Below are 6,936 nucleotides of genomic sequence, written 5' to 3' on the forward strand. Positions count from 1 at the left end.
TTATGGATATATACATGTGCGGAATCACAGCAAAATCTCCACCCTAAATATGTGCAGTTTATTGTATGTCAATTATAGCTCAATAGATGTGTTAAAAATAAAACATATTTTTGTACATATAACAATAACAAGCTCAAACAGAGATCTACCACTTTAAATAACTTCATTAATTGTTTACATGATTGGGGGACAATTCATGGATCTTTCATGTTTCCACAGGTCTTATGAGCAGAGGCCCTGGCTTCCTTTGTTCCAGGTTACCTTTTCAATGATGGTTATATAGTGAACAGCCTTGGAATATAGAGATAATGTCTCCTTCTAAAACAAAGAGAAGGATTATTTACTGTCTATTGTGGAAAAGATAAGGTTTCCCCTGGGGCAAGAGGCAGGCATGCTTACTGTCCATTATACAAGATCTGGGTTTCCTAAGCTTGTGGTTTCTTTCCTATAATGCAACCCATAGCACATGCCTTCTTGACATTACCTTTAGGGACTGAGGTTTAGGAATGTGATGCAAGTCTTGATACTCTAGATACTCCAATATCTGCAATAGCCATGAGGAATAAACTGGCCTTTGTCTCTAAGGCAGGAATCTCATGTCTTTTGCCAGCCTCCATGAAACTAGGGCTGTTTAACTTGTTAACTTTCATGTATGTTAAAATATCAGACACTTCAAAGTTCTGGATAGTTTTGGTGATGAGGATGGGCTGCTGAAAGAGACATGACTTTATGGAAGAGGAAGAATGAGGGCCTCAAGGCTGATAAATAGGATGAAATCAAACTCCATGAACAAGCGATAGCAGATATGTTGACCAAATTTATTGTCAACCAGATAATTAATGATCTTCCACTTTACTCTGTGTTAATGAGGAGGAATTTGAGAGGGTGTTACAGGCTGAGGATTCAGAAGTAAGTCTGAAGGGAGCCCTGGTTATTTCTAACTCTCCTCTGGGTAGGAAGACTATCTTGTCAATCTGGTGATCAGCCTCAGATCCATCCCATTGTAACGACTGTTATTAAGATTCACCCTGGGAGGACCAGAAGGTTCTGCTCCCTACTAGAAAACAGTTATAGAGAAATACTTATTACTCCCTGTCAAGGAGGGAAATTTGCAATCCTCATGAACAGAAATCACACAAATGGCTAGTACTTTTCTTGGTTTACTCCAGAGATGAGGAGGCAGGGTGTATAGTACTTGTTAAGGAAGTATGGCAACAGCAGAGCCATCACATGGCTTAGTGCCTCCTTCAGTCTGTCATGCCAATCTCAGACCCACTCAGAGATGAAAATAAAAATCCTCTGACCTTTTTTTCCTATGGCTCAATATTGTTATAGGAGATTCTTGGGCTTCTTTGGAAGATTGCCCTGACACAAATTCCTGTGGGAAATTATAGATGAAGCATTAAATATTTGAGTTTTTACTGATGCAGATTGGGGTTAAATGCTGATGAAGGTAACCCATTGCAGAATAAGAAATTGAACCAAACTCTTAGATAAATCCTTATTATTAGTCCTGCATCCCTGGAAAACTCCCCTACTCCTTATGTTGAAACTGAGAAAGAACTTAAGATATATTATCTTGGTAGTGGACCTGCAGGTGCCCTGAGTTAAGATGGATTCCTTAAAAAAGTCACTGTTGTGTGTCAGGCTTGAGTCAGGCAAAGTGAATAATCCCCATGGCCCCAGCTGGAATGCAATGTGGCTGTGGCTGCTAAATCCAGGGGTCCCCAGTACTGAAATAGATGGTGCCGGCCATGAGGATCTTGCCAACTGATATAGAATGTTGGCAGATGAAAAACATTAGAAATTTATTTTGTCGAGTCATGAGCTATGCCACTCAAAATTGAAAGTAGATATGCATTGCGTACTTGTGCAGAGCCACTTTTTCCCCTTTGAACCTCCTTATAACCCCCCCTACTTGCTCCTTCTTCTCACTCTCTCTCAGTTCTTTATGGAGAGGGATGAATAGGGGGAAGTCTGAGGTCTCCCTGTCTTCAAGATGGACCAAAGGTCATACCCACACATCTGAGTATGCTAGGGACCGTCAGGGACAAGGACTTAAACTTTTATGACTGTACTGGATGCAAGTGTCCAAGTCATTATTCTACTGTCTTGAGGGGCAGAGGATGCTCAGGTTCAACTCATCTGATACAAGAAATGTTCATAGTGGGGAAAGAGAAACTAATATAACCTTTCAGGTGTCAAGGCCCTTTGGGCCAATTTAATATATTGTTTTTGTTGTTTCTATATCCGGATGTATAGTAGAAATCGCTGTGAATATGCTTATACCTCCCATCCTATAAGTACCAAAGGGAATTATGATCAGGAAGAGCTATATGTAAGAGAAGTCATAATACTTTTGGGGTTCCACAACCCTGATGACCTCTTTGAACTGTAAGTCTCGATGAGTAATGATTTTTTAAAAATCTGGATCCTCTGGCAAAGGGAGGCAACTTCTACCTGGAGGCACCCCTTGTGGCTTTAGATACACCTCCCTTATACTGATACTAGGCACATCCTTTTTGAAAAGCACCTGTTAGCTTGCTACTGGGCTCTTATCAAAACTAAATGTTTGAGCCTTGGAGGCCTTTTGACTCTCCATTCTGATATTCCTATTTTGGGGTGGGTCAACTCAGATTCAACAACTAATAGGTGGGATGGGCCCCACAAGTCTTACTTGTCAAAAGAAAGTGGTATATTTGAGACTGCAGTCAAAGTGGTCTGAATAACATCCTTAAGGGATGGGCCTTCTGTTCATAGAGATTTTCCTAAATGCCTGGGCCTAGCTCAAAGATGGTTCAGTTAAGCTGTAACACAAAAGTGTCCACTGGGCTGCTATAGCTGTTCAGTGTAAGCACCAGCTATGTAGAACTGAGACTGGACATGATTACTCTGCACAGTGGGAAAAACTAAAGGCTGTTCTCATGCCTCTGGCCAGTACTCCCCTTGACTAACCTTGCCATATGTGTACCAACTGTAGGTTGTAATCAATGTTCTAGCTGGTGGTCTGTCACATGGAAAATTATGACTGACAAATTAAAGACACACCTCTTTGGGCCCAAGAAATCATGGGCACAAATTATAGCTACTGATCAAACTGTCTGGATAACTCATTAGGTGCCCATGATAAGGTTTCATTTTCTGATAAGAACAACTGGAATTAAGCTACTAGTCAAGCTTGCTCTGCCCAAATTGCTGTTCATGTTTCCTGGATCCATAATTGTCCTGGATGTGGCAACACATCATAGATTGGGCATACTAAAGGACTCTATGTTTCTGATGCAGAGGCTACTTCTGCATAGAAGACTTGTAACTCCTGCCAAAAGTTAACCCATTTGTTCTGCAGTGAGGGAAGATGTCACATGGGGTTGGAGCCCTCACCTATTTCTTGCAGGCCGACTACATCTTGGGGGTGTATAATGTTGCCTCCCTGCATTGACACTTTCTCAGGTTATGAAATTGGCTATACCTGTCTGATTAGCTGAGTCTGGCCACAACATTGTGGCCCTTGAAAGTATTTTGTGTCATATACTTGGCTTTCTGGACCATTTTGAAGTTGGAAAGTGATGTGCCTTTCATCATAAAAGCCACTCAACTATGGGCTGATAGTCAAGGTATAGTGAACTCTGCTATTCATTCATACATAAATGAATGGCTGTGTTCCAATAAAACTTTATTAAAAATTGGTAGTAGGCTCGATTTGGCCTTTATTGTTCAGATTAATCGTCATAACTGATGGAGTATTATAGTCATGGGAAAATTTTCCAGAGGCTAAGGCAATGTAGCGATGAGAAGTGGTCATTGTTTCAAGGCAATTCTCTAAAGGTCTCCTGTGCTTTTGCAAGTAGAGGCACTGGATGACTTTGTTCTGGACTGTTTATTCAAGAATGTTTATATAGCAAACAGCCTTGAAAAATAGCGATAATATCTTCCTCTGGACTAAAGGACAGATTTGCCTACTATACAGTATAACAAAAATAAAGTCTCCCTCCTAGGAAAAGATCACGCAGGCTGTCCTTAATAAAAGATTTAGATTCTCTAACTTTGAGGTTCATCTTCTGAAACAACTCACCACATATGCAAGCATCACTGGCCCATTTCTCATTACTCTTGGGAATTAAGGTTTGAGGACATTGTACCAGCAGTAGCTGGTACTACAGCTACTGCTATTGATGTGAGGAATAAACTATCCTTTGTCTCTAACACAGCAGCTTATTTTCTGCCAGCATCCATGAAACTGGCGAGCTAACTTGTTAGCTTGAAACTAGAGGAAAATCTTAGACACTTCATTGTTCTTGACCATAAACAAACTTAAGATCACATCCAAACCTGCATGAATTTTATACTATAATTTATAACTTTTTTGATTGATATGGCATTTTTTTTAAACCAGCTTTTAAAGAAATTAACAAATGCGTTCTGATCAGAATCAAAGGCTTCTCAATCAAAGTAGTTGTGTTTTAATGGTGACAAGTGGTAGAAACGGGATATCTGCAATGTGATTGTATGGGAAGAGCATAAGGAGTAGGAGGCACCTGGCCTGGGGCTGAGACTGGGTTCTGTTACAGACTGGTTGTGTAATCTTGAAGAGTTCAGATCCCCTGACTAAGCTTCAGGGAATCTCATCTTTAAAATAAGAGGGTTAGGTGAGATTGTTTCTGGCCCTTTCTGTTGTGAGATTGAATTATTCTTTGTGAGAAAGCTTTTTCCTGGGGTAGTTTTTCTTATAGCATAGACTTGAGAAGCTAGAATCTTTACATATAGAAGCAGATTACTTTTGTCGACATTGTTTCCTGGATCTTCTTTTTCTTCCCAAATATGTGTCAACCCAAAAGTTTTCCTGTCAAATGCAAAACACGGAAAGTATAAACTCTTTGTATTTTTTTGTGTCATAAATTAGGCTTTGTGAAAGTGCTCAGTTACCATGGTGATACCAACTAAATAAATGTAAAGGAACAGAATTCTCCCTTTTAAATAAAAATTGTATATTTATAACACATCAAATATGCACTGGATTCACTGGCTTCTTTAGCATCAGAAGTACCTGACAATAATACCAAATTTATCATAGTTTCTTCCTTAAAGAGAGCAGGAACTAGTGATAAGAAATGGTTTGAGATATGCAGTAGAATATGTACAGATTTTAAAAAAAGGTGTTTGTGAATTTAAGTGATCTAAACTATGTAGTGGTAGGAAAATGTATGGTAGATACTATGTAAAGTGTATTATTTCAATTCTAATCTTATGTTTCTGGTTACAAACACATCTAAAAATATTTCTTTTAGTTCTTCCTTTATGTATATGCCTTATGAGAATAGATTCTATTTCCGCTTTGAAAAAATAACTGAATAGGAATCAAAATAGTTCTAAAAGTGTATATAAATTTAGGATACTGTTCAACATTTTCTACACAATGTGTTGTTATCTGGTATAGCCTAAAATAGCATTATAAGTGACCAATTATAGACCTTACAATAGCCTAAATTATTCTTCATTTCATTTTATGGGGATGAATTAAGGGACTTAGTAAGCTAGTAGAGGACTAGTAACAGAACCCCGAACTGGTGTTTACATTTTAGTAAAGAATAGAAAAAATTTAATAAAAATAAGCTATAATGTTTGTGTCAGGTTTGGTGATCTGCCCTCGGGTCTTGGTGTGCTCTTGTTGAAGAATGACAAGCAAGCAAGAGGCAAGGTTTATTGAGCAAAAGCAAGATACGTTCCCCACAGACAGCAAATGGGCCCCTGTTATTACAGGAGACCCTGACTACTAACTGAAGTTTCATTTTATATTGTCTGGGTTGGACTTTCCCCAGGAGGTGTGGTTCATGCATCACCTTGATGGATAGCTTTTAGTTATATAACCGGGGTCTTAATGCGCATGTGGATTTCCTGTGAGCCTCTCTGAAAGCCCACTGGAGGGGAGGGGGTCAAAACTGCAATGCAGATTATGCTAATGACATGATAATTGGCCTGAGGTTACTTTTGGTCACCTTCTAGACCTATTGCGCCTGCAGTATTTGGCTTCCTGGGAATTCCTTCTTTCAGGAATCCCTAGCCACTTTTGCAGTTGGTGCACTGATTTTTGATTGGCAGTGCACTCCTCCTCCCGCCTGCTGTGGCAGTTATCTGAAGAGGGTCACTTGTCCCCCCATCTGCAGGAGAGCCAGAGGCCCCTCACTATCTACCTAATATTTGTAGAATACAAAGAATGATTTAGAAGTAAGAATATCTAAAGTTTGTTCAAATAAAGTTAGTTACGGTCATGCACCACATGACAATGTTTTGGTCAACAATGTACTACATGTATGACAGTGGTCCCATAATATTATAATGGAGTTGAAAATTTTCTATTGCTAGTGATGTCATAGCTGTCATGACATTGTAGTGCAATACATTATTCATGTGTTTGTGGTGATGTTTGTGTACACAAGCCTACTGCACTGCCAGGTATATAAAAGTATAGCACATACAATTATATATAGCACATAATAGTTGATAATGATGATCGATGACTATGTTACTGGTTTATGTATTTACTATCCTATGCTTTTTATTATTATGTCAGAGTGTACTCCTTCTACTTATACATAAGGAAAGTTAACAGTAAAACAGCCTCGGGTAGGTCCTTTAGGAGATATTCCATAAGAAGGCATTGTTACCATAGGAGATGACAACTCTATGTATATTATTGACCCTGAAGACATTCGAGTGGGACAACATGTGGAGGTGGAAGACAGTGATATTGATAATCCTGACCCTGTGTTGGCCTAGGCTAATTGTGTGTTTGTGTCTTAGTTTTTAACAAAAAAGTTTAAAAAGTGAAAACAAAATTTAAAAATAGAAAAAAGCTTATAGAATAAAGATATAAAGGAAAAAATGTTTTTGTACATCTTTATGATGTGTTTGTATTTTAAACTATTATTGCAAAAGAGT

This window comes from Propithecus coquereli, unplaced genomic scaffold, assembly GCF_000956105.1.
Source record: "Propithecus coquereli isolate 6110/MARCELLA unplaced genomic scaffold, Pcoq_1.0 Scaffold191, whole genome shotgun sequence".
Lineage (NCBI taxonomy): Eukaryota > Metazoa > Chordata > Mammalia > Primates > Indriidae > Propithecus > Propithecus coquereli.